We start from the raw sequence: 8,543 nt of genomic DNA on the forward strand, positions 1-8,543 counted from the left end.
GGAAGTTCTAAAAGCTATTCACTCTCAGGGAGAAAAACGGTATCTTTCAAGCTAGGAAATTAGAAATAAAGAAAGGGCCAAGATACCCCAGCCTTCTGGAGTCTTGATTGACAAGGAAGGCATCCTCCCCTTTGAACAGAGACAGCTCTTCAGGCTATGAGCTGAGAGGGAGGGAGGGAGGGAGCAGATCAGTTGACGAGTTTTCACGTTAAGTGGCCAGAGGCAAAGATTCCACAGAGCTAAGCTCCTTGATGAAAGGGGAGCCCAGAATGAAAGCAAGTCAGGGGTGGAGTGGGGGAAGGGGAGGCCTGGAGGAGGGCCGGGGGAAACAAAGCCAGGGCGCGCCTCCCCACGGTGCTGCCCCCTCACTGCCCCCTGCATTGCTACCATCTGCTCTGCCCCTCCTATGCCAACAGCTTCTATTGACCCACCATCAACTGAGTGCAAGGTTCTGCAGACCACTTTACCTCTGCTATCTCCTGGGAGGCTTCTAACAACCGGCTGGGGCCGGTACTATGACCACGCCCATTTTACGGAGGAGAAACTTGGGGTTCAGAAAGTCTGATTAACTTTCCCAAAGGCTCATGGTTTTTACCACATGTGCCCAATCTTGGAAATGCAGTGACAGAAGTCAGTTGCCCAGCAACAGTGGAAGCACTAAATGTGAAAACAAGGCCAGTGAAGTTCTGGGCCAGGGATGGTGGGCAGGACTACAGAGCTGGGACTAGGAGACAAAGGGGCTGATGAGGACCAGATCCCAGAGGGGCCAGCAGAAGAGGACTGGTCAGGGCAGGGCCAGCACACAGGGCTCAAGTAAACCCCTGCTCACCATCAGCAGGAAGGAAGATGGCCAGGAAGGCAGGTCACAGTACCAGGGGTCCCTGCTCCCCTGACATCCATGAGCATCCTTTTATTTCATAGAGTAGGACAAGACTAGAAGTAAAGTAAATTCAAGCTACTATTAAAACACCCTCAGTCAGGCACGGTGGCTCACACCTGTAATTCCAGCACTTTGGGAGGCCGAGGTGGGCAGGTCATGAGGTCAGGAGTTCAAGACCAACCCGACCAACATGGTGAAACCCTGTCTATATAAAAAATATAAAAGGTAGTTGAGTGTGGTGGCATGCACCTGTAATGCCAGCTACTCAGGAGTCTGAGGCAGGAGAATTGCTTGAACCTGGTAGGCAAAGGTTGTATCTCTAGTTCCCCATTCCCAGTTTATTTTTCCCACAGCCCTTCTCACCATCTGGCGTATCATACACAGTTACTTAACTGTGCCTCTTCTTCCTATGAAAGCATGAGATGGCATGTAAGCTTAAGGGCACGGATTTTTTTCCCCTGTCTAGTTTTTTGGGTTTTGGTGTGTATGTGTGTGTGTGTGATGGAGTCTTGCTCTGTCACCCAGTCTGGAGGGCAATGGCACCATCTCTGCTTACTGCAACCTCCGCCTCCCATGTTCCAGCTGTTCTCCTGCCTCAGCCTCCCAAATAGCTGAGATCACAGGCATGCGCTGCCATGCCTGGTTAATTTTTGTACTTTTAGTAAAGATGGGGTTTCACCATGTTGGTGAGGCTGGTCTCGATCTCCTGACCTCAGGTGATCCACCCACCGTGGCCTCCCAAAGTGCTAGGATTTACAGTCATGAGCCACCGTGCTCGGCCTCCCTTATCTACTTCTACATCAGCTTTCTTTCTAGAACAATGCTTGGCACTTAATAAGAGTTCAATAAATATTTGTTGAATGAAGAAGCATGCAACATTAGTTTTCATGACAGGCTCTCCCTGGCACCGTGGGCCTCCCTTGCATAGCTGGGTCTGCTTACAGTATGGTGATCTTACCTGATTGGGACTCCCTCAGTGACTATTTCGCAGCCTGAACAAGCAAGGCGAGGATTCATAGGGACTCTAGGAAGCAGAGTTAAAACAGATGCTGAGCACTCTGTTCATGCTCAGCAAGGAAGAAAAGCAAAAGTTAAAAAAACCAAGGCCAGTTTGGTTTTTATATGGGGGGTGGTGGCTCACACCTATAATCCCAGCACTTTGGGAGGCCAAGGCAGGCAGATCCCCTGAGGTCAGGAGTTCGAGACCAGCCTGACCAACATGGTGAAACCCCATCTCTACTAAAAATACAAAAATTAATTGGGCATGGTAGCGCACACGTGTAACCCCAGGTACTTGGGAGGCTGAGGCACAAGAACGGCTTGAAACTGGGAGGCAGAGGTTGCAGTGAGCCAAGATTGCACCACTGCACTCCAGCCTGGACAGCAGAGTGAGACTGTGTCTCAAAGAGAAAAAAAAGCAAAAAGCAAGGTTGTGGTGACAGTGAACAAATGTTTACATTGGTCCAGACTCATCATCCTTCATTAAAATTGACTAAAAGTAAAAAGGCAAAAATAGACTGTCCCTCCTCCACTGTGCTTGGGACAGGGATCTCACAGCCCCCTGGGATTTTACCCCCAAAGGGCTCCTCTCCATTCTGATTCTCTTGTAAGGAGGAAGGGAATAAAGGACTAGCAGAAGGAAAAAAAAAAGAAAGAGAGAGATTAAAGAGAGACTCCCTCCCCTCCTACTCTCCAGATCCTCACATTTGAAATCTTTAGTGAGGTCTTCAAGCAATCAGATGCCATAACTTTTATTTTTAAATAGCTCTCAACTCTGAAGAAAGCCCTGAAGTCATGTCTAAGGTCAGTGGAACTATTTGCTCTAGGGAAATTTACTTAGAGGGAAAAGGTTCCATCTTCCCGGGTATCTATTTAAAAAGCCTTGGTCATCAAAGTCATCCTGCAAAGCCCTCTGACTTCTGAGCGAAGGCGAGCAATGTTTCTGGTCTCATGTTTGATGGACAGGATGTTGGCTTTAGATTAAACACATGTGGCAGTGTGAATGCTCTTCACGTGCAGTTTGCTCCCTTCATTGAAATCCAGGGTGTGCTCAGCAGGTTTCTGCCTGGTTTATAACACTTCCAGCACAAAGTCACCTCTTTAAACTAGGTTAGATCTTTGAAGATGTCTTCACTTTTCTGACTGCCTCTGAGAAAATGCAATGTGAGTTACATCAGTCCACCCTGAGACATAGCTTTCAAGAATGCCGTTGATTCTGAGCTATACTCTGGATATAATGACTGCCTTTGGGGCAAAAAGCACAAAACCATATTAAATATGTGCATCGATTGGAAGTTGTCCTCTGATTCCAGAAAAGAAATTCAGCGACATGAGTCCCTGTTTTCAGATGAATAAGAAATAGTAAAACAGATTAAGTGATGCACCTAAGACAACTTTAAAGACTCCTCCATTCTCTTAACCAGCACACAACACTGCCTGCCACAGTACTGTGAGTGTGGTTATAAAACTGCAATTAATGGCTTTGATGAAAATTGAAAGGAAAGTGCACTGTGTTGTAAAGTGGGTCCTGTTGAAGGCACCCTTTTTGGTTTTTTGAGATGGGATCTCACTCTGTCGCCCAGGCTGGAGTGCAGTGGCACCATCTCGGCTGACTGCAACCTCTGCCTCCCAGGTTCAAGCAATTCTCCTGCCTCAGCCTCCCGAGTAGCTGGGATTACAGGCATGCGCCACTGCATCCAGCCTATTTTTGTATTTTTAGTAGAGTCGGAGGTTTCACCATGCTGGCCAGGCTGGTCTCAAACTCCTGACCTCAGGTGTTCCACCTACCTCAGCCTCCCAAAGTGCTGGGATTACAGGTGTGACCCACCATGCCCAGCCTGAAGGCACACTTTTTGACTAGGTAGGGGTGTCTTCTGAAGGAACTGGAATAGAGAGGTCTATGCAGATTTCCTGAAAATCCTGTTTTTCTAATGAGAATTCTTTACAGATGTGGAAGGCATTTCTCTCTCTTTCACCTATTATCCTTATGGGTCAAGGGAAACTTCCAGGTAGGAGCTGGTTAGGACCAAGAAAGCATTTACAGTGAGGGGAGAACCAGTCTTAAGACATGATACAGGTAAAAGGGGAAGAGAAATGGGGCTTCAATCTCTTCATTCATTATTCATTCATTCATTCACTTCATTCAGCAAATAGTGTTGCCCATTCAGTACCAGGTTCTCTGCAAAGTGCAGGAAAAGTGGATGAATAAAGCAGTCCCTGCCCTCAGGGAACGTAGACTTAGAAGAAAAACAGGTAGCCTCTCATTGTCTGTTAATCCAACAAATATTAAGTATCAAGCACCGAAGAAATGGCATGAAAGAAGTCAGACAAGTTCTCATCCTCATGGAGTTTACGGGCTAGTGGTGGGAGACACATATTAAACACCACAGGTAATTAATTACCATTGTGATTACTACAAAGAAGTGCAGAGTGCCAGGGGAGTCAGTTACAAGGGAAAGTGCCGGAGAACCAGCAGGAAACCAGGAGGGAGCAGACCAGGAAGAAAATTACAGAGGAGAAGGACTCCAGAGGCAGCACCTGGGCCCAGTGAGTGTCAGCAGCGCTCGGGTCGCGGCACCCACACGGAAGCTGAACAGGTGAGACAGGCAGAGTGGAGAGAGCAATCTCTCCAGGAAGTGAGGAGTGGCCTGATGCAAATGGGTGGCGGCTCTTGAGGCCATCCTTTCTCCCTTTCTTTCCTTCCTTCCTTTCCTTGGTTTATTTTATTTTATTTTATTTTATTTTATTTTATTTTATTCTTTTCTATTTTTTGAGACAGGGTCTCACTCCCGGGCTCAAGTGATCCTCCCACCTCACACCTCAGCCTCCTGCAGTAGCTAGGACTAGAGGCACACACCACCACGCCCAGCTAATTTTTGTAGAAAAGGGGTCTTGCCATGTTGCCCAGGCTGGTCTTGAACTCCTGTGCTCGAGCAGTCCTCCCACCCTGGCCTCTCAAAGTGCTGGGATTATCGGAGTGAGCCACTGTACCTGGCCTTCCCTTGCCTTCTTACTGATCAAAAATATTTATTGAGCATGTCATTCTGAAAACATTAAATTATTATCTTATTTGTCCACTGAGGTAGGAACCATTCCCACTGCTACACAGACAAGGAGGTCAAGGCTCGGTCGAGTCAAATGTCTTGCCTCATCTCAGAGGTCTTGTATGGCTGAGCTGCGGCTTAGACCCGCGTCTGCCTCATTGCTTAGCCACAGGATTCTCTACTGCCCTGTCTTGGTCATAGAAAGGAAGCTTTTTGGCTGGGCACAGTGGCTCATGCCTGTAATCCCAGCACTTTGGGAGCCCAAGGCGGACAGATCACTAGGTCAGGAGTTCGAGACCAGGCTGGCCAATATATGAAACCCCGTCTCTACTAAAAAAATTAGCCAGGCATGGTGGCGGGTGCCTGTAATCCCAGCTACTTGGGAGCCTGAGGCAGGAGAACCGCTTGAACCCGGGAGGCGAAGGTTGCAGTAAGCTGAGATCGCACCTTGCACTCAAGCCTGGATGACAGAGCAAGAGTCTGTCTCAAAACAAACAAACAAACAAAAAAAGCTGAGTCCTTGGGTAATGGATGCCTCAATATCTCAGAAATCACCACTAAAGAACTTACTCGTGTAACTAAACACCACCTGTTCCCCAAAAACCTCTTGAAATTAAAAAAAAAAAAAGGAAGATCTTCAAATCACATTCCTCAGCATCACCATCATCAACCAGATGAAGAGAAGCTCCGAGGAGTAGACCAACTACCTGGTCCGCATCGCAAAGGCAGCAAGTGTCAGGGGGATCTCCAAGGAAGTGCTCTCCCTGACCCAGGAGGAATGCTCACTCTCCTCTACAGAGGCAGCCAGCTGGAAGGGCCCCTGACCTACTGCGATGATCTGGAAGTCAGTAGACATCTTGGGGATGTCTTTGGAGAAAAGGCTCCCCCTGCAACAGTACTGTTCAGGGAGTGAGGCATGTGGAAAGGCCACACTGGTGGGTCCTGGTGAGAGAAGGAATAATGGGGAAACCCCAAATAATTCATATAATCTTTTGTTTAAGGGAGACATGAGTTACGTGTGTGGGCTACAAAGATGCTAACAGGTGCCAACAGTCAACAGGTTTTGCCAAACTCTGAAGACTGCAAGATGGACCAGAGCCAAGTCCTGCAGCCAGACTTCTGGCAGAAAGGGTCCCTAGTGGAGGCCAGCAGGAGAAGTTGGGACCAGTTATAACCTGGCTATGTTGGCTCTCCAAGTGCTCAGGAATCTGGAATCAATGAGAAGTGGAGATTCAGGCTGCATCTGTCCAAGGAGGGGGAGAAGAGAAAAGAATGGGAAGGGAATTAACTTTTATGGCAGACACACACAAGCCAGGCACTTCACATGCTACCTCAATTAACACATGACATGGCAAGGAGCTTGGAGCTGTGTTTTAACCACGTGCTGTGGAAGAAGAGAAGGCAGAACCCAAGTATTGATAAGCATCTGCCATCACCCTCACATAGGCTGATCCCCATGATGGAAAACCCTCCACCTTTTTTTTTTTTTTTTTTTTTGAGAAAGAGTTTCACTCTGTCACCCAGGCTGGAGGGCAATGGCATGATTTCAGCTCACTGCAACCTCCCCCTCTTGGGTTCAAGTGATTCTCCTGCCTCAGCCTCCGGAGTAGCTGAGATTACAGGCGCCCGCCAATACGCCCGGCTAATTTTTGTATATTTAGTAGAGACGGGGTTTCACCATGCTGACCAGGCTGGTCTTGAACTCCTGACCTCAGATGATCTGCCTCAGCCTCCCATAGTGCTGGGATTACAGGTGTGAGCCACTGTGCCCGGCACCCCCTCTCCCCGCCACTTTTTTTTTTTTTTTTAAGAGACAGGGTCTTGCTCTGATGCCCAGGCTGGAGTGCAGTGTGGTGATCACGGCTCACTACAGCCTTGACCTCCAGGGCTCAAGTGATCCTCCACCTCAGCCTCCCAAGAGCTGATAACATAGGCACATGGCACCACACTCAGCTCTTCTGTTTGTTTTATTTTTGGAGAGATGAGGTTTCACTATAGTGCCCAGGCTGGTCTCAAACTCCTGGCCTCAAGTGATTCTCCGTCTCAACCTCCCAAAGTGCTTGAGATCAGGAATGAGCCACCCCACCTGGCCAGAAAACCCCTTTTTAACTGTGGATTGAAGGGTAGCCCCCAACTTCAACAAAATGTGAATTTGATCATTTCATAAATACTGCTGGGGAAAATGGACAATTGTGGAATAAATTAAGATGAGACTTGTACATCACTCCCTAGACTTCTTGATTTCAAAGGAGCTAATGGGTTAAATCACTTAAAACTGCCACAAAGATTATGGGAAAACAGAAACACATATGCACCTCAACTGTGGAGGAGTGACAGTTTTTTAACTAAAATTAGTAGAGACCATGACAGTCAGCTAAACAACAAGAACAAAAAAAGCAAGGGGCTAGAAAAATATGTAACTGATGGGTTTAGTGACCCAGTTAGGTGGGAGAGTCAATATAAACTATGAGGGAAATATCCAGCATCCAATGGACAGACAGATGGCCAACAGCTTTGAGACACTTGGCAGAGGAGGGTCAAAAACTCAGGAACATTTTAATCTTTATAGTCCTTAATGACATGCAAATACTGTATCACAGCCAAAAAGACCCTCTTACCGACAAATTTAGCAAAAATCAGTTAAAATGATGAGGCCCAAGGCTGATCAAAAACTCTGGCCCTAAGAATCAGCTTAGTAGTCCCGAGGAAACCCGGCCAGACAAGATATATTTCTGTGTCCTGGCTGCACGCGTATCTCACCCTTGGGGACAGATCTCAAGAAAACAACTGAAGAGCCATAGCAATTCAAGAGCAACTGTCTGCCCAGGTGCCTGCAGTTCTAGGCAGGTTACCTAAAATCCTGTGCTTGAATATTCTATTACTCTAAGAAGGCAGAGAGACAAGGGAATTCATCATAAGTCTGCCATTTATTAGCTGTGTGACTTTGGATAAGTCACTTAACCTCTCTGAGCCTCAGTTCCCTCTTGTATTCAAACAGGAATAAATTGCCACCTCCTTAGGTTGTGTATTAAATGAGGTCATGGCTCTCAAGTGTCTACGCAGTGCCCTGCATGGAGTGTTTGACAAGGGGTAGCTGTTGTTTTGGAGGATGACCACTGGACGGATCCTGGAGAGACAGTTCCTGCTTGCAAAGGATAAAGTAACATCAGGAAGTCTCCGCAGCTTTCTATCCTGAAGAGGAGCTGGTACTTTTGCCTCCCGGTTTATTTTTATTACAAAGCAAGAAAAAGGAAAACAAACGTCTGCCATAACTACTGAGGAGTCCACCAAAATGCAAAGGGAAGCTCTTCAGAGTGCTACACTGGTCCGGAGCTGAGAGGAAAATGCTGGGTGAGGTTCCCACTCCCACCCATCGGTTTGAAGATTGGGGTGTCCCCAAGGGTCTGGAATGCACATTTTTTGAGGCGTGCTCTGTGACTTGGGTTTTATAATACTGAGTTGGGAATTTTCACCTCCGTTTTGTTTTTGAGACCGGGTCTTGCTCTTTCACCACTGCTATGTGCAGTGACAAGACCATGGCTCACCGCAGCCTTGACCTCCCCGACTCAGGCGACCTTCCCACCTCAGCCTCCTCAGTAGCTGAAACTACAGGCACGTGC

Source organism: Saimiri boliviensis, chromosome 2, assembly GCF_048565385.1.
Source record: "Saimiri boliviensis isolate mSaiBol1 chromosome 2, mSaiBol1.pri, whole genome shotgun sequence".
Classification (NCBI taxonomy): Eukaryota; Metazoa; Chordata; class Mammalia; order Primates; family Cebidae; genus Saimiri; species Saimiri boliviensis.